The sequence below is a fragment of the Cydia strobilella genome, chromosome 5 (assembly GCF_947568885.1).
Source record: "Cydia strobilella chromosome 5, ilCydStro3.1, whole genome shotgun sequence".
In the NCBI taxonomy this organism is placed as follows: Eukaryota; Metazoa; Arthropoda; class Insecta; order Lepidoptera; family Tortricidae; genus Cydia; species Cydia strobilella.
Genome location: NC_086045.1, coordinates 1015520 through 1036130, shown reverse-complemented (window position 1 = coordinate 1036130; position 20611 = coordinate 1015520). Strand labels below are relative to the sequence as shown.

General features: G+C 37.2%; 1 long non-coding RNA gene across 1 annotated transcript in view; it reads left to right on the top strand.

Moving 5' to 3' along the window:
• The first annotated feature begins 15439 nt into the window (after positions 1–15439).
• The window catches only part of LOC134741279 (uncharacterized), a 239099-nt gene continuing 233927 nt past the window's right edge, over positions 15440–20611 (top strand). The window contains exon 1 of the long non-coding RNA XR_010127870.1: positions 15440–15568. This is a non-coding gene — a long non-coding RNA (uncharacterized LOC134741279). The remainder of the gene's footprint in view (positions 15569–20611) is intronic.

Genomic DNA, 20611 nt, shown 5'->3' with positions numbered 1-20611 from the left:
ACAGAAGGAGAAATGAAGAAAGATAGATAGGCACTTAAAACTATCAGGCGCGAGCGAATACAAAATGCAATTTGCGGTGCAATACGCGGCGCTGCGACATGCACTTCGCGTCAAGGCGGCTGATTGACTGGTGAGCGCGGCCCGCGAGAGAGTGCGCGTGCGCAAGGTGGTCGGCTGAGAACCGGCTCGGCCGTGACGTATGCAGTCGCCGCGCTAAATTATATAATATAACGGGGGATCTGCTTGTCCACTTCGACATGCAAAATATGTAACATTAAAATAATTTTGAATAAATAATTAATTACATTGAAAAAAATAAATAATAAAATGAATTTGATTTAATTGCACAATAAAATTAGAAAAACATAAAACTGTAAAATGTAAAGGTGTAAATTAACATAAAATTAGTAGTAAATACATAAAACGTTTGGCTTGACGCCCACATTGTTGACCACGACCTTCTATTGGCTGCTCTTTCCCATTTCAGGTTCTCCTCGGAATCAATGGCGTGGTTTGATTCGTACCTATCCAGTCGCACCCAAGCTGTCCGTAGAGATAGGTGTATGTCTGATTGGCGTGATCTGAACACCGGAGTACCACAAGGTGGTATTCTCTCTCCATTGTTATTTTCGATGTTTATTAATTTCATCACGCACGGACTCAAATGCGATCATCATCTGTATGCAGACGATCTGCAATTATACGCCCAAGCCGAGGTAGCGGATGTCAACTGCGCTATTGCGGCTATCAATGATGACCTGGATCACATAAGTGACTGGTCTAGTTCTTTTGGCATTTCTGTCAACCCATCTAAGTGCCAGGCCATTATTCTGGGTAGTCGATGGCAACTTTTGAAGTTGGATGCGGTTTCTGTTGCACCGATAATTTTTGACGGCTCGGTTATCCCAGTTTCGAGTCAAGTGAAGGACCTCGGTTTAATCATTGACAGGCATCTCTCATGGGACGGGCAACTTTCTGAGATCAGCCGGAAGGTCACCTGTACCTTACACACACTCTACCGGTTCAAAAACTTCCTTCCGGTATGCACAAAGAAATTGCTCGTTCAAGCACTCATCCTCCCGCTCATTGATTATGCTGATGTGTGCACAACCAACATGGATCAAAATTCTCTCAACAAACTCGATCGACTGGTAAACAACGGAATACGGTTCATTTTTGGAATTCGAAAGTTTGATCATATATCCAGCTACCGCCGCCAGCTCAAGTGGCTCCCCATACGTCAGCGCCGATCCTTTCGAATACTCTCCTTACTCTTCTGTATCCTATTTGAGCCCATCACTCCAGAATATCTCAAATGTAACTTCAGCTTTATTACCCCACGCCCAGGCTGTGAGCTGCGCGCTGCCCGTTCTCTTAAACTCTCTGTTCTCCCTCACCATACCGGTTTTCTCACGTCTTCTTTTGCTGTTCAAGCAATCCGTCTTTGGAATTCGCTCCCTCTAACGATTAGACAAGCCCCAAACAAGCTGACTTTCAAACGAATGCTCTACAAGCACCTGCTAGATACTGTCTAGTGGGACCCCCTCCCCCCTACCCGCACATGCAAATATATATTTATGTATATTATATGATAAATTTGTATATGTATTTATATTGTTTATTTATGTAGTTTATAAAGGTATTATAGTATATAAATATTACTAGTTTGTATATTGGCGTTAGTATTAGAATTTATATTTAGAATTTTTTTTTTCGCATCGCACTGCACCCACCTTAACAATTTCTGTTTGGCCCAGTGGTTGACTGGTAGAGAATGCCTCAAGGCATTAAGTCCGCCTTTTGTACTTGTTCTTGTGCAATAAAGTTTAAAATAATAAATAATAATAAATACTAAAAAGTACGGAAACCCTCGGTGCGCGAGTCCGACTCGCACTTGGCCGGTTTTTTAAAGGACATTGTTGCTTTGCCACGTGGCTAATACGGATGTTAACCGCTATAAAAGAAACAATGGCTTTTGTTTAACAGATTAGGATCTTAGGCGTAAAAATAAGAAAAGATAAGATAAGATAAGATAAGATAAGATAAGATAAGATAAGATAAGATGATCATTTATCTTAGTTGGTAAATACATAGTGGTGGAGTCCTCCTATTAGGTATGAAGTACCTGTATCAGGAGACCTCGCTCTTCCAGAATAACATTTTTTTTTTAATCATTTGAGAAAATTCATAGTTACTTTAGTTGATATCTGAACCCGCCATAAATGTAGTGACAGCATAATAAACCCAGTACCGTCCACGCTGAAAGCTGCAGTTGATTTATGCACTATAAATTTATCAGATGCAGCTGCGGTCAATTATACCAGACCAGTGCGGTGATTCACTGTGTCCGACTATTGTCACTTATTCATGTTTACCATTGTAACGTTATTCGTATATTTTGATGATAGCTTGCCTTTTAATAAATGAATGAATGAATGAATATTTTTTATTGCGTGTAACACATGGACACATATTTATATTAGTAGAACTTACAAACTAAGGGGTTAGTTTGTAAGTTCTACTAATAAAAATATGTAAATACTAAAGCCGATTTCAGATTAGCTGTAACTCCCTAGGGCGTTATAGCTTTTAATTATGTCACAAATTCATGAGAACCCAAGAAGGTATAAACTAGTTTTACTTTTTAAATACTGACGTTTGTAATTAAAGTTTTTATTTATGTTTAATAATATTTAATGTATATCACATATAGATAGTTCCTCATGAAATAATTTATAATACATCCCTACGTTTCGAACCCTTTACAGCGTTCGTGGTCAACGGGTGACTGAGGAAAAACTACAATGTACGAAAATACCCACATACAAAAATAATGAACCATAATAAACTTAAACTTAGGCTGGTTGTACATCCAAAATCGGTTCATAAGGTTACAACAATTTTCAAATAAATGGTTCGAAACGTCGGGATGTATAAATTCAATATACGCGATATAATCCGTTTTCATTGTTTAATTTCATGAATATTTAATGCGATTAATTTCATAGCCGTATAAAATATTTTTACACAATTTTTAATCGTTGCTGAATTCCGGATGGGTCTGTGTCTTCGATGCCTAACCTGTCAAAAAATGACAATATGGAGGACGAATGTTTGAGACGGCACCGTATTTAACAATTATTTCGCTTAGAATTTAGTTTTTTCTTCGCAAGAGTGATAAGAACTATTGTTAAATCATTTTACGGTTTAGACTCACTTGTTTTAGTCACTCGCGCGACATGTTTCGGAGAGCCTAGGTCTCCTTTCTCAAGCACTAATAGTGCTACTAGTACTAGGCTCTCCGAAACATGTCGCGCGAGTGACTAAAACAAGTGAGTCTAAACCGTAAAATGATTTAATGTTAGTATGTCTCACAACCGTTTAAATTCGAGAGCTATTGTGTGTAACTTCGGGGGTAAGAATATTACAAAGTCGTGAATCTAAAGACCTCGTTTTCATTATTTCACAGCCCCTTCGTAGCACATTTACAGTATTATTTATTTATATGATCAACGTAGTTTCTCATAACAAGATTAGATCCAGTTTACACTAACGAAGTTGCCTCGTGTAAGCAATTCGTTAGGAATACACAGGTCAATGACCCCGCGACCTGTGATACTAACATGTCAGAGATAATTCGAGATAAACATATACTGTTTGGATAGCTGCAGTTTAAATTCATTAAAACTGAATAAAGACCGTAAAAAAATATATTTTAAATTTACTGCGAATAAAAATTGATGCCTGATCATCATCATCATCATCATTTTTATTCAAGGACAATATTACATTGTGTTTGAAATCTTAAAACTAGGCACATGCACACAAAAAAAATACAAAAACAAACACCATAGCCACCAATAAAAATATTAATAAGACGTAATCAAAAAAAAGTTGAAATTTCCAAAATAAACATGAATTTGTCAAAAATATTTTTTTTAACATGCAGATACGTCTGCGAGCGATATTCCAAAATTTTATATTTGAGGAAAAAATGGAAAAAGTTACAAGTTCTCTCTTTTTATCTGCATATTGCAGACGCTTTCATAAAAACTATAGTGTTCTACGCTAAATTTTGCAATTAGGTCACCGAGCGCACCACTGGCTTTCTATATGAGCAAAACAATTGATTTTTTTCTTGCTTACACTTCTTTACAAATTGTATTATCTTAAGAAAATTCTAATTTAGTTTTAATATTTGTCAAAAAAATGTCAACGTATTTTTATCACACCCTGTACCGAACATTATGACCCTTGTTTTTTTTTGACTAATTTAGCAAATAAGAACTGTATACATTTGTTTAGTATAGTCCATATAGGGTCGAGTAGGCCAGCAATCCAGTCGCATACCTGCATTGCCGGCGAGGTCAGAGCGTTTTAATCTAGCATGCGCAGGAAATTAAAGCGCAATTCAGCTCGCGTGCACTCGGCGGTCACTACTGCCGGCGCTATTCGACATGCTACTAAATCATATGGTCCACCGAAATATTTATATTTATACAGGTTGGCTAAAGATAAGTACATTCCCGGTACCAGGGATTCCCGTTTTGGGATTATACTGAGCAACTTTCACTATGAGAGCGAAAAAAAATGTACCCTCCCATAGAAAATGGAACACTGTACTGCCAAACTGCCAAACTGTATGAAACAGCCAATTTTTTTTTTAGATTTCGCGGTTGGTCTTATAGTAAAAGTTGCTCAGTATAATCTCGAAACCTCCCTGGCAACGGGAATGCACTTATTTTTTAGCCACCGTGTATGGAGGATAATTTCTGGGTCGTGACGTGGTCGTGACCCAAAACCACTTTTTCTGACTGTAAATGATCCACATTGTCATATGGTAGTACCTATATGATTAAAAGATAGTTAATATTGTGTATTGTGTGTTAATATTGTCACCCGTTGACCACGAACGCTGTAAAGGGTTCGAAACGTCGGGATGTATTATAAATTCAATATACGCGATATAATCCGTTTTCATAGTTTTATTTCAAAAGATAGTTAGTTTATTTTTTCTTATTTTTCAAGTAAAATTAATCTTATACTTAGTAATCATCAATCAATCATCACCTTATTTATGACTTTTGACATCCGCTGTATGGATAGCGACACGACGTCACATTGAGTAGGGTGACCAAATTGTATGCAAAAAAAAAAATGTTTTCTACTTGTCATCTGAAAAAGTATACAATACAAGTCCTCTTTATAGCACAACCTCAGAATAAATGTACACGGAAACACAAATAATACATGAAGACAGAAGTAAACAACAGGCGGCCTTATCGCTAAAAAGCGATCTCATCATCATTATTGGTGATAAACAATAATTAACAACATCATTAGGCTCATCTGTGAATGTTGTATGATGTCTTGTTTTCTTGCTACATGACCCCGAAATCACCCTGTATAGATCCACCAAAATTTGAGCCATAAAAATCATATGAAATGAAATTAAACGAAAAATATTTATTTCGAGTAGTTATGGACTCATGCCGGTTTTATTAAATTAACCACCGAAATTATATGAGCCACCAAAATCAAATGTAGGTGAAATTTACTTGCGTGTGATCCGGCGGTCACTGCTGCGGGCACTATTCGATATGATACTAAATCAAATGTTCTTATATACCGAAATTATATCAGCTAACGAATCGAATTAAATAATAATTTTATCACGTGTGCACTCAGCAGACTACTGCTGGAGATTTATGACGTGCTTATACTATGAATCTTCTCAAATGACCCCTGCATCTGTACTTTTACCCCTAGTTAATAAGAATTACATATTTAATTACCGAGGCCTTACGGAAAACTAGTTTTAACTTAAAAAAAACGCGTTTTTACTAAAAACGGGTTTTTACGGTAACATATACTCCACTAGACTTATATTGACCGGGATATAGACCGTGATTACCTTTTGTATTATTTGTTTTATTTTTATTTTTATCCGGAGCTCACAAATAATACAAAAGGTAATCACGGTCTATATCCCGGTCAATATAAGTCTAGTGAAACTAACCGTGAATCATTTGAAAACTCTAACATATACTCCGTTGGAAATAATGTGAAATTATGTAAAAAATAGTTTTTTCTTAATTTGTACTAACCATTCAATCACTCTCAAAAAGGACATGAACGTTAAGTCGTAACCTTTATACACCTATGTAATCCTTTAGACTTTCTATTCAGTACTAAAATACCTAATGTAGCTCCTGTGACCGCGTTGGATGTCGGCCAAACCGCAGATACTATCAAACGTTAGAATATAACTAAATTGGACAGGGCACTTACATAGACCGAAACAAGTAATTGAAGAAGAAGTCAAATTAAATCAAAAACATTAGGTACTTTGCTAATCGTTGAAATAATAAAGTACTTGTCAATCAATGCTAATCCACTATACTTCCTTGCATATTTTTGCATTAAATTTATTTTTATTTTTATTATTTAGCCTTTTATCAGAATATGTGGTATCGTTTGTTTAATTATCTTCCATTGCTAATTCTGTGTGCCCTTTGGCAAAGGCCTCCCTCAACATTTTCCATTCTTCTCTCTTCTGTGCCAGTCTATTCCAGGTTTTGCCAGCTGTCTTTACCAGATCATCCTGCCATCTTCTGAAAGGTTTTCCTCTCTTTCTCTTGCCCTCTCTTGGGTACCATAGTTTGCATTAAATTAAACTAAATTAAATTAATGTTCCCACCAATGCAAATGTATACAAAACTTGCAAACTTTTGGAGTTTTTAACGCCGCTGTAGTAATGTCGCAATAGTACTCGTAATTCAGCTGCAGAATGACATCCGAATGTCACTTTAATACTCTCATTTACACTGTTTTTCTTGTCTCCTATTATCATTATCTTGGTCAGTGTAATGGTTTAATTTTGTGTAGCAAAAAACTGCACTATCCACTCTGTCATTTACACTGTTTTTCTTGTATCCTATCATCACTATATTGGTCAATGTGTGGTGTGGTGTAATGGTTTAATTTTGTGTAGCAAAAAACTGCACTATCCACTCTGTCATTTACACTGTTTTTATTGTATCCTATCATCACTATACTGTCTTGGTCAGTGTTATGGTTTTGGTGTAGCCAAAAAAACTGCACTATCCACTCTCTCATTTACACTGTTTTCCTTGTCTCCTATTATCAATATCTTGGTCAGTGTTATGGTTTAATTTTGTGTAGCAAAAAAATTGCGCTATCCACTTTAGGTCTGCTTACATCTGTGGCTTCAGAGTTTACATTCAAAGCCTTACGAGGCACTTCAGTTCGTAGCTGTCCCTTTTATATATTCTTAACTCATGAATAGAACTTGGTTTAGTCAACAAGCACCAGTAATAATATTATTAAAGCGAGAATCCAGTGTAAAAGCTTATGTATTATGATACTTGTATTAAACTTGTAAGCGATAGTATTATAATAATGGTGTATTGTTTTGTTTATAGACGATTTAGAGAAATAAAACTACAAAGAGTCCAATAAGTCGAATGTGCACCTTGGAGCAATGAAGTACTTTAAGTATAAACCTTTATAGGAAATAAATCCATGGATTTAACGTACTTTGTCAAATGCTATGGATATTGACATTTATCGAAATTTGTTACATTGTAGACTTACAACACACATTTAGATTTACATGAGCGATGTTTTTTTTTATAATAAATTTTTACTATTTAAGTGTAAAATAAGCCACGAAATTTGCAAACAAAATGTAAAATGTTCAATCATACATTAATTAAAAATATATGATATAATTATAGAGATCTTTTTTTATTATTGACGTCTAGTCTTGTCCACAACTACCAATTCTAACAATACAAGCAATGCTTCTTTATATTTTACACAGCAAAGAACCAATTAACGTTAGCGTAAACGATATCCCATATCTGTCAACTCCTAGCTTTGTAGCTAGGAGTTGATAGCTCTTATGAGCATTAAAAACAAAGCGCTACTCATTCGTTTACGAGTTCAAGGGACTGTCACTGGATCTGTTAACCGCGCCTGATATCCCTTATCCCCTCAGCTGTGTGGGAAAGCCTCGATCAACTTTGATAATTATATTTATGACATATAAAATTCAAATTTGCTCGGGCCCCCTGGGCCCGTCACAGCTGAGGTGATATCTGTCAACTCCTATAACAAGTTTCACAACACTGCTCATTCGTTTACAAGTTCAACAGACTGCCGCTGGGGCTGTCAACCGCGCCTGATTGAATCACGGATATACTTCATACTTCAAAGTTGGAAAAGTTGACAGCTAGACAATTTTGACAAAATATAAAGTTTACGAGTAATAAACGCTGTACGTTTTTGCGAAATACTATATTATTATTATTATTCAGCACAACAGCTTTTTCTTCTTCAAAAACAGACGAGAAAGTTGCATTTTATCTACAAGAGTGACAAATTAATTTGATGCAAATTTAGAGTTGTTTCATCACATTAGCTCTGTAGACGCCTAGATGAGCCATTTTTTCAACCTGTTTAATTTTGCATATATTTTAGTTGGCACTTTTTAAACCACTAACATTTAATGAGCTATACGAGTAAGTACATATTGTTTACCATGATTGATCAAAGATGGACCAAGATTTACCACAATCCCCCAAAACTTCTATGCATTTGACATTTTGAAAGACCTCCATCTCCACTAGCGTCCCTAGCGGCAAAATTAAACACGGTAGCCCTCATTGCTTTGTATTTCTAAGGTACGCTGTGAAATATATTGGCCAAAAAGAAAAACGAAACTACATATACCTGTAAGCGTATGGAATATGAAGGCAGGTGAGTGACGTGGCTCGATCGTGCATCGGCCTGCTGGCTGCTGCCAGCTGGCACTTCGTATCTTGGTACGTGCAATGACGGATTGGCAGGAAAAGTGCCAGGATTTATGGAGCCGATTTTCGATAGTGTCGGTGCACTTTTGAAGACACCGTAAAATGTGCCTTTGCTGCCCACTGGGTAATTGTAGTCCAACACTTTTTAAATGAAAACTAGTGGTGGAGGCCAATTCTTACTAACGTTTTGATGTTATAATGATCTCATTAGCGCCTGATGTCATTAGGTATAATATAAACCTATCAACAATCATCAAACATCGGATGCCCTAGTTGCAATAGGGAATATTACGCGAAACTCTGCGTAGGGGGCGCCACTATCACAATCTGAGGGTCTATCGCGAAACAAGAAAATCGAAATTTCGTTATCTAAAATCGCTGTCACTCTTGCATATTTGAGCGATAAAGAGGCAGATAGCGAAATTTCGGATTCGCGTTTCCCGGTAGGTCCTCTGTAAACAATACAACAATACTTTTTATGTTACAAATTAAGTCTAATTGTTCTTTCAAATTTTAACTGATTATGTAATACGGGCAACCACTGGGGCTGCAACATAGTGCAAAATAACGTAGTCTCCAGGGCTCCAACTTCATAAGTACCATGTATGTTTTGAACAATAAAGATTAATTTATTATTATTCGGTATTTCTATTCCTCTAAAGTCAATCCAGACGAAATGTAAATACAGTTGACTTTTACATTTTGCGGAGTTAAATATTTATCTTGTACACCTTTTTTATCTTTTAATTCGTATTTACAAATATATTCTCAGACGGCTCTCATTAACTTTGTTAATTAAATTTTTGTTTGTTTCATGACTGGGCTGTGACATTCTTTTTGACGAGTTCTTGAGTGTATTTACAAGGTTTTTGTTAACTTACTCTGTTAGTTGGTTGATTAGTTAGTTGTTAGTTTTGACCAAATCAAACCCTGGTACGCTAAAAAATTGTTACCGTAAAAACCCGATTTAATTACTTATATCGGGTTTTTACGGTAACAATTTTTTAGCGTACCAGGGTTTGATTTTACAAACACATTATTCCTTAGTTATCACTTTTACGCAGGCCCTTTGCGACAGCTAGTTTTGACTAAAAAGATCCAACTAAAACTAATTTCCACCAAGGCGATCTAGTTTATCAGTAACAGAACCACTTCCATATAAATAAATGCAATTGAATAATCTTCTTCTTCCTAGCCTTATATCCCATTCACTTGGGGTCGGCTCTCCTTATACGGTGTCGCCAGGAGCGTCTGTCCTGGGTCGTCTCTGGTGGTAATCTTTTTTCTTTAAGGTTCTTTTTTACAAGACCTATCCATGTTATCTTGGGCCTTCCGCGACCCCTAGGCTTTTCACTCATCTCTAGCACCTTTCTCGTCATGTGGTCTGGTGGGCGCCTCATGACGTGGCCATACGATCGTAGTCGATTTTCGGTGAGCTTTTCTTCGATTGGCCTTACTCTGAAACTGCCTCTAACGTGGATATTCCTAATATGATCCAACAACGTTACTCCGCCAGCCCATCTCAGCATCCTCATCTCCGCAGCATGCAGTTTAGCGACTTGTTCTTTTTTGAGTGGCCAACACTCAGAGCCGTATGTCAATTGAATAATGTTAAATAATTTCACGGTATAGACTCATTTGTTTTAGTCACTCGCGCGACAAATTTCGGAGAGCCTATTATTTAATGTTAGTATGTCTCACAAGAGTTTAAATTCGATAAATACAATTTTTTGTTATATAAAAATTTGCTATGGACATGGAAATAGTTTGAGACAAAACCGTCAATTTAAAGAAAACGAAGTTACGGGCAGAAGCAATATTATAGCAATAGCTAACGTTTTAATTTTAATTCATTACATACTTGTCAGAATGTGACAAAAACGTAAATGAGGTTGCAGAAGAGATTTACGAGTAGATATGTAGCGTAAGATTGATGAATTTTCCTCAGAAATGGGAACTGAATTGATTGATTGATATCGGGATTTAATGATCTGTAGGGATATATTTTATCAGATTACCTCAAGTACAATCCAGAGGACGCAAGAACATTTTTTTATTTTTTTATTTAGGAAACAAACAGTCACATACAGATAAGTTTAAACTTGCAGATATACAATAAGACTTATTGTTCCATTAATTATAACATACTGATATTGATAACAAGTAGAAACAGGGCATGTTCGGCACTGCCTATAAATAGGAAGATACACAGAAGTAACAATTAGATACACAACTAATAAAGTACCTAAATATCAAACATGCTTACAAACATACATACGTTACATAAGACTATAAAAATAAAAAATAAATAAATAAATAAATTGATTTTATTTCAGGCAAGCACCCATATAAAACACAGAATTACCTATAAGATGAGACAAGTGCAAAAAGTTAAAAGTAAAAATAAGTTAAAAATAAAAAAATCAATAATTATATATTTAAAATTACAATTTAAAATAAAATAAAATAACCTACTACTTCCGGTTCGCATCTTGATGCAGAGACAGCCAAAACCTACAAATTGGACTTTGCAAATCCTCACTAATTACGGCAAGGATACAGTTTTCAGTGCTGCGCATCCTACTCCAAAAGGACGCCACTCTCGACCGAATTACGGCAAAGAAATCGGGGACACGAGCCTCCGCAAACATACTCGACGCACTACACCACCTTGGCAACTTCATCAGGATTCTGAAGGCGTCGTTATATTGAACCCTTAGGGTGTTAATTGCTTTCCTGGTGAAGTTGGTCCAAAGTTGCCCTGTGTAGAAGCTTTGACAGAATGCTCTAAAGAGCGTCACTTTGACCTCGTCGGAGCATCTGCCAAACCTGCGCGCGAGCATGTTGCACCTCACTGATAAGGCTCTTCTTTCTCGCTCGATGTCTTTGTCGTCCTTCAAGTTTTCGGTTATAATATGTCCGAGGTATTTAAACTGCTGCACCCTTCGAACAGGTAACCCGTTTAAAAATACGTCCAGTATCCTCTCCGGACCCTTTCCCGCTTTAAATACAAGGTATTCAGTTTTAGAGCCATTATATTTCATTCCGTGAGAAATCGCATATTTCTCACAGAAATGAAGCAACCTCCTGAGGCCCTCAGCCGAGGGGCTGAGGAGCACCATGTCATCCGCATAGCTTAAACTATTAACGCAGACGCCACCTATGTGACATCCGACTCTGGTGCTCCTCAACCCCACAATCAGGTCATTCACGTAGAGGTTGAAAAGGTCCGGAGAGGTTATTCCCCCCTGGCGAACACCGCATTCTAACCTATACTCGTTAGAAGTCGCTTCACCCCATTTTACGTAGTTCGTTTGGTTTTCGTACCAGTATCTCAACAGATTGGTGACCTCCGTAGGAACTGTAGTGTTCCTAAGTTTACTCCATAGTAAGTTATAATTTACCAAGTCAAAGGCCTTACTAAGGTCGAGAAAACATGCATACACTGATGTTTCACGCGTAGTGTAGTAGTTGACCGTGTGCTTTAGGCTCATTATGGCTGAATCCGTATATTTATATTTACCGAAAGACAATGAGAAGATATCTAGATTTATGAAATTAACATTGTAATCATGACAGGCTCGTCTAAAAAAAGTATTTTTGGCGAAATTAGATGGTGAACATATATTGTGATTGCGTTACATACATTGCTCACGATCTAATATAGTATAGTAGTTTCCTGTAACAGGAGCAATAAATTAAACTGGAGGCTGTACGCCTCAAACTGACCAACGGTCAGAAACTTTTTAAAATTATGATTTTTTTAGGTTATACCTTTTTCATACTTATTAAATATTATTTTCAATGTACGCTGCCATCTGTGTTTGACGTTTTTGGTGTCACCCTTTAAACATAACTGCAATACTTTGCGTCTTAGAATAAACTTTAAAGTGTAATGAAAGAAAACACAAGTTATTTTTAAAAGTTGTTGAACAAATGTTGGTCAGTTTGAGGCGTACAGCCTACAGGTTAAATTAATGGTCCTGTTACAGGAAACACCCGGTATATTACATACCTGGGCAGTAAAAGTAAGAAATTTGTCGGCCGAGGCGAATCCGAGATCGACAATAATATAATTCGACATTGTAAATTCTTTTTTTTAAATTGACATGCTTTTCATAAATTGTTTTGTATTATAATTTGTACCTAGTTTTTACTTAGAACTTGACGATCGTTAAGAGATACTCGTAACTAGTTACTCAAGAATTTTTGTTTTTGACATAAGTGGATAAAATCATGATTACTTACTCAGACATTTTTAAATTGTAATTTTGAATTTATTTGATAATGTAATGTATATTATGTAATAAAATTGTATTTTTGAATTTATCAAATAATGTAAATTGTATGTACTGACGATCATAATATAAATTCGTGTAGATTAGTCTAAGATAATTTATATTGTAATTTTATATTATGAGAATAAATATCTAAATCTAAATCTATGATAGAATAGAATATACTTTATTGACAAACCTCAGTAAAAATATACAAAAGGTAAAAAAGACAATGTATTAAACGTAGAGCATGCAGCTTGCATTTCCTGTTACTTGCTATTATTTGTTGTAAGCTTTAAACATTATAGAAGAATGTCATTGTTTACAAGATAATCTCTCAAGTGCTAAGCGGTCAGCTTAAGAATCCAAGCTCGGCCGAATTGCACCTTTTCATACAAACCTAGTTCCGCTCTCATTTTAAAACTACGTGTTGGATTGTAATGAAATTTTGCACATACAATGACATGAGGTATATCTAGGTCTGTAATTAGTTTACATAGCTCAAATTTATTAAGCAAACGAAATAGAGCAAAAACAAGTTTTGTATGAAAAACTTAAATTCGCTGTATTTTTTTTACTATGGTATCTGTAGCTACATAAACTAATTACACATAGATATACCTTATCCTATTGTAAGTACAAAGTTTCAGAGCAATCTAGCCAGTCGTATTAAAATGAGAGCGGAACTACGTTTGTATGGAGAACCGAGCTTGCCGGGGACCCTTAAAAAGTTACAACTATAGTTAGTGCCTAGGAACGCTCGGGGTGAGACTGTCCGACATGAATTTGGCCCATTTTCTTCCCACATTTGAAATCAGCTTTTAGGTATATAGAGGTTGATTTTTGGCTGTTTCATACATTTTGGGTGGTCCAGTGTTGATATTTTGTATGGGAGAGACAATATTTTTTGGCCCCATAGTAAAAGTTGTTCAGTATGACCTACATATACTCAGAGTTAGGTCACATCTAACAAAATCACCCTGTATTCATGAGTGGGGAATTCTGATTATTTGATCATTGATTCAAGTTCTCCAATAACAGTCTAAGCATATGCGAATAATCAGAAATGCTAGTATTCATTAATGCGTACTCTTATCGCCTAAAACCAAATTATCAGTGAGCCGAAATTGCAATCTCATGTTCAAATATGCCATTTTCAACCAAAAGGGTACTTATTGTCGCTTGTCAGTAAGGCGCCATTTCTATATAGCTTCAATTAGAAATCAACTTTATTTACAAGCGAAAATGTGGTACCTTTTGATTGAAAACGTCACAAATCACTGATTTAAACTTTCACGATTTTTACTCATTATTATTTACAACGACGGGACTTAATCGCGTAAAATAAGTTTTAAATTTACCTCCGACGTTTCGAAAGTGCGGTTAGTTCGAAAAACTCGCGCGCCTAGAAGATGCTGATGTCAACTTTAGCCAGTTTTCTCCGAGACCACGGGGACAACGCCGTCCTCGAAACATCGGAGGTAAATTTAAAACTTATTTTACGCGATTAAGTCCCGTCGTTGTAAATAATAACGTCACAAATATTCGATCCAATCAGAGACCAACTTTTAAGGTGGTGTTCGGATTGTGAAAGCAACATTACTGTAACAGCAACGCTGCAGTGGCCGCAAATAAAAGATTTCACCGTCAATTTCATTGATAGATCGAGCCTCCTTAACCAGTAGATAGGATAGGACGAAATTCAAAAAATAAGGCAAACTTTATGTTGTCCCTAACCTACATTCTTTATGTAAAATACCTCATACCTAAGGTTATTAGTGTAATGGTATACGAATATATTTCCAAAACCGTCAAGCCATACCCAATCATACCTTCATCATACCTTCACATGCCATTCGACCAATCTGTCAATTTTCCTTAAGCTTCGAGCTCAAAATAATGTCACCCTTTGTTACAAAAACCCAACTAAGTACTCTCCTTAAATCCTTCATGAATAGTAATGCTAAACAAAAATCAATCCTAAAACGAAGTAGTAAGGTCAGTTTTTGTGTATATCGAGGTATTGGCAGGTACTTCATAAATTTAAATCTGCTAATCTAAACCCAACTCTAAACCGAAGTAGTAAGGTTAGTTTTTGTCTATAGTTTCTTATTGGCAGGTACACCATAAATTGGTGAGGGGCAGCTATATGTTTTACGGAACCTGCGTAACTCTTTTTACAGACGGATCAGTTTCAGTTTCAAAAAATACGACCCGTATTTCGTAGTTTATAGAGTGGGATTAGAGCGTTAGGCGTCAATTTTATTACAGGGCTTTTTTTCGAAGGTAAAGGTTGGGAGTTTCTTATATTAAGTTAGCTACTACAGTGTAGGGCTAAGATGGTCGGTTTTTTATCATCTGTCATCATGCCTGTCACGTTCTAACAAGTATGTAAGTGCGAAAGTGACGCATAACATGACAAGTGATAAAAATGCGACCATGATACCGCCGCAGGTCGCGGACTGGACGCAAGCGGAACGCGGCAAGGCGAGCGGCAAATCAAGGCCGTTCACATCAGGGCCCAGAAACTGTTTTATTTTTCAAACCGTTTTCGTTCCTACACCTTGAAAAGAAAAGGGCTTTGTTTCCGTATGCAGTTAGCGGTTACAGAACTGTTCTAGTCACATACCATTTATTAGAGTTTTGAATGATTCACGGTTAGTTTCACTAGACTTATATTGACCGGGATATAGACCGTGATTACCTTTTGTATTATTTGTGAGCTCCCGATATTTCGACGCAGTTACATGCATCATGTTCACGGGTGACTGAAGATAGCGGGTGGGTGTCAAAGTTGTGTAGACAGCGCTCTGTCTACCCTCATTCTTGCGCGTCGGCTGCGTTCACTTTCAACGTTACCAACGGTCGCATTCACACTTGTTGGTCCGGTCGCGTTCACACTCGTTGGTCTGTCCAAACACACTACACTCACGGTGTCACTACGCGTGTTTGATTCGGATATCACTGGTTTTTTACACAAACAAATCACAGGATTCCACACATTTGACAGTTTAAACCCATCTTCACGATTAAAATTTTTGTATTTGTGAATTTCAACGGCTTCTCTTACCAATCTTGGTATATAGTGGCGTTCTGTCGAAATGACCTTGGGACTATGCAACTCGATCCAGTGATTTGTACCCGACTCAAGGAGATGCTGAGCAATAGCTGACTTGCGAACGTCATTGTTCTTGACCGCAGCAATGTGTTCTTTAATTCTGCAGGCAATAGTGCGTTTGGTCTGCCCAATGTACGAACTACCGCAGCTGCACTCAACTTTGTATACACCAGGTTTTTCCAGGGGAAAATTGTCTTTGGGCGACCGCAGAAATTGTGCAATTTTCCTGTGCGGGGTGAAGATAGTTTTTACAGAGTAGTTATTTAGTATTTTTGATATCTTGTCTGTCACACCCTTGACGTACGGCATAAACGCTGGCTGTCTCTCAACGCGATGAGTAAGGCGCTTGGTTTTTGTATCCCGCTTGTCCATGTTAACTCTGTAGCCATTCATCTTTAGGACACTCTGAACATGGTTCAGCTCCTGGTTTAGATGTAGCGAGTCACACAGAGCGTGTGCTCGATTAGTCAGTGATGCCACAACCGAGTTTAACTGTCTGGGATGATGGTGCGAGCTCGCGTGTAAATAGCGGTCCGTGTGAGTCGGTTTCCTATAGACTGAGTGTCCCAGCATGCCACAACCTGTAACATTCAGTCTCACATCCAGAAACGCAATACTCCTTTCTTGTTCCATTTCCAATGTAAACGACATAGATCGGTGCATGCTATTAAGGTGTCCTAGCATCAGTTCAGCTTCCTGTTTACCACCCTTAATTATGCAGAACACATCATCCACGTACCTCTTCCAAATTTTAACGGGAACTGGGGGCGCAGAAAGGGCTAGGTGCTCAAAGTGTTCCATCCAAATGTTAGCCACCACTGGAGCCACCGGACTGCCCATCGCTACTCCCTCTGCCTGTATATAATATTGCCCGCGAAACAGAAAGTAATTTGTAGTGAGGCAGTGTTCAAGGAGCCTTACGTATTCTATTGGCATGCCGTTCACCTGGATCTTGTTTCTTACTACCTCAATGCTATCAATTACAGGTACGTTAGTGAACAATGACTCTACGTCAAAACTGACCATCACTTCATCAGGTTCAATCCTAACGTCCTGTACGATCTCAATAAAATGGCGAGAGTCCTTCACGTACGATTCCGTCTGCCCAACCAACTGTTGCAGCACCTTTGCGACGTGTTTTGCTAAGTCGTACGTAGGAGAATCAATCTGACTTACAATAGGCCGTAAAGGAGAATTCATCTTATGTATTTTAGGCAAACCATATATTTTGGGCGGCAGCACATTTCGGGGTCGCAAAAGAAACTTCACTGTATCCTCGCTTAACACCTGTTCACACTCCTTGACTAGCGTCAATGTAGAGCGATTGTACCGGGCTGTAGGGTTGTAATTTATTTTCTTGTACGTAGCCTCGTCACTAAGTAGTCCATTAATTTTGCTCTCATAATCACTGACATCCATAATTACTGTGGCATTGCCCTTGTCCGCCTTCAAGGTCAAAAGTAAATATCGGGAGCTCACAAATAATACAAAAGGTAATCACGGTCTATATCCCGGTCAATATAAGCATACCATTTATGCCAAATTCGAAAATAGAATGAGTAAGACAAGTATTTCTAGGTATCTCTTACACGTATAAGAACGAGTTTAAATCTTAATTGTTACTAACCATTATGGGCCAGTGTTAAATAAATAAATTGAATTGAAATTGAATTAACAGAGTGCCCGAAAGTCGAAAGTAACCGGTAGGGCGTTCCTCGCGAACCATACTATTTTGTTCCCTCTTTTAACAGGTAAAAAGATAAAAGATTTTTTTAGTTAGCGTTCAATCAATTAAACGGTTATGAATGAACGAAATAATATAATATAATGGTTTTATAAATACGAGTATATAAGTATTTCAATACCGGTTCCGAGCCGTAGTTCAAAAATGTGGTCGAGCGCAATATAGGTACTTTTAAACAAATAAAAGAAATAAATATTATAGGCACATTCTTACACAAATTGACTAAGTCCCACGGTAAGCTCAAGAAGATTTGTGTTGTAGGTACTCAGACAACGATATATAGCTGTGGCTTAAAACTAATGTTTCTTCAAAGTAACTAAAAATAGAAAGAAATTAAGTATATAAAGCTAATTTTAACAAAAATCTGTTCTTAATAGAGTACCTAAGCCTTTTTCTTTTTATGTAAGGTACAATGAGGTGGACTACAATTTTAATAAAGTTTTAATAATCTAGGGGATGTGTGTGCGCGTGCGTGCGTGCGTGCGTGCGTGCGTGCGTGTGTGTGTGTGTGTGTGTGTGTGTGTGTGTGTGTGTGTGTGTGTGTGTGTGTGTGTGTGTGTGTGTGTGTGTGTGTGTGTGTGTGTGTGTGTGTGTGTGTGTTAGAAATACAAGAAGATACCGAGTTATACGTATGTAGATACATGTAAAACAACCATAACTCAAGAATAAATATTTGTGGTAAACACATAAACAAATGCCCTTACCAGGATTCGAATCCGGCACCTCCTGTTTCACAGTCAGGATCACTAACGACTAGGCATGCAAGGAAAAGATTATACTAGGTAGTTATATAATAAAAACCGGCCAAGTGCGTGTCGGATTCCGTACCATTACGAAAAAAACGGCAAAAAAATCACGTTTGTTGTATGGGAGCCCCATTTAAATATTAATTTTATTCTGTTTTTAGTATTTGTTGTTATAGCGGCAACAGAAATACATCATCTGTGAAAATTTCGACTGTCTAGCTATCACGATTCATGAGATACAGCCTGGTGACAGAGACGGACAGAGGAGCCTTAGTAATAGCGTTTCTTTTTACCCTTTGGGTACGGAACTCTAATATTACGACTTCGTATTTTTGTTTCTCTAGATCATCGTAAAACAGAATAATACAAGTATACCTACTGTAACTTATAAATGCTGAATTTAATATGCTAAAAACAGATATCCCTCAAACTCTTGAACATAATTAAATAAAACCATTTCTCATTCCTAATATTACAAAGGAAAATAACATTTCAGGTCGGCAATTTTATATCCCGCGCTCTTTTTTAAGGGTCATAAGTAATATTATATTACAAACTTTTTTATTTCGCGAGGGACAAGTCTTCGGATACAATTCAATATTCTGTGTTCGTTTCAGTTTGTTATTTTCTTTGAAATATTTTGTAAGGCTTGTTTATTTAATGTTTTTATATCTGATGTTCATCTTAAGCAGAGTTATTGATTGTGTCAGGTTTATTTTTACCTTATGCCTTTTTGTTACGGATGCCCTAAGCTCTTAACTGAGAAAAAAACATGATTCTAATTTAGCAATTTGTTATATCCTAGAATATCCTGTAATTTTTCTGAATTCTATATTTCCAATGACGTTTAATATTCCGAATGTGATAGGCAATTTTACATTGCCCTGTGCATACATAGATCTGTGCCCGAACCGTATTATCAACACCCTAAAATAACAACGAACACTCATTGAGATTCCAACCTCAACCCACGTGTCTTTATTACACCAATCTATAAGTTTAACTTGGCGTATTTTTTACAAACATTTTCACTCTGATATCAACCTTATATCTTAAGATATAAAGTACAGATTAAAAACAAAACGCGAAACGGCATTGCGGCAAGACGTGTTATGTGTTTAGTAAGCATGAGAGGTACGATATAAGGTTTTACGTGCGTTGTTATAATTTTAGATCTCTGAACTGATTTTGTTTTACATGTAGGGGTGCGCTATATTTTGTTTTCATAAAAAAATAATGGATTATAGGATAATCTTATATAGGTAAATCAACCTTAGTAAATTCAATAAGGCTTGAGTTGTGGGTATTTGACGGTGATGCCTATATATTAGATAGATATAAGGTAATTGTGGGGAAGATCGTCTATCATGTGATACCGGCAAGCTCTTTCGTAGCTTCTTACTCTTTATATTATACTCCACTTCACTTACTTGACTTAAAGTCCTATGTCCCCTAAGTGGGGCAGAGGGCGTCCACAGAGCGCCACCATCTCGTTCTGTCTTGGGCTGCGTGCTTCGCCTTGGGCCATGATAGCCCGATTGCTAATATTGCTATCGACTCGGATGCCACTGAGCGCCCCCAGGATTGCTTGGGACGGCTTGCTCATCTCTTGCCTTGCGGGGTCCATTCTAGGGCTTGCCTAGAGATGTGGTCGGGATCCCTTCTAAGAGTGTGATCGATCCAGATCCACTTGCGGCGCGCGATCGGGGTTTCACGGCAGGTATCTAATACTCCACTTGCAGAAGGTAAACAGAATAGAAAAAGCAACGCTCTGCCTTTCTGACTTTGTTTGAGCGAAGCACGTATAGAAACATAAGAGTATTTGCCTTACGACTGTCTTCTTAACCAACATTTTTATATGTAGGTCTTCTCCTTCATCTGTTTCTTCG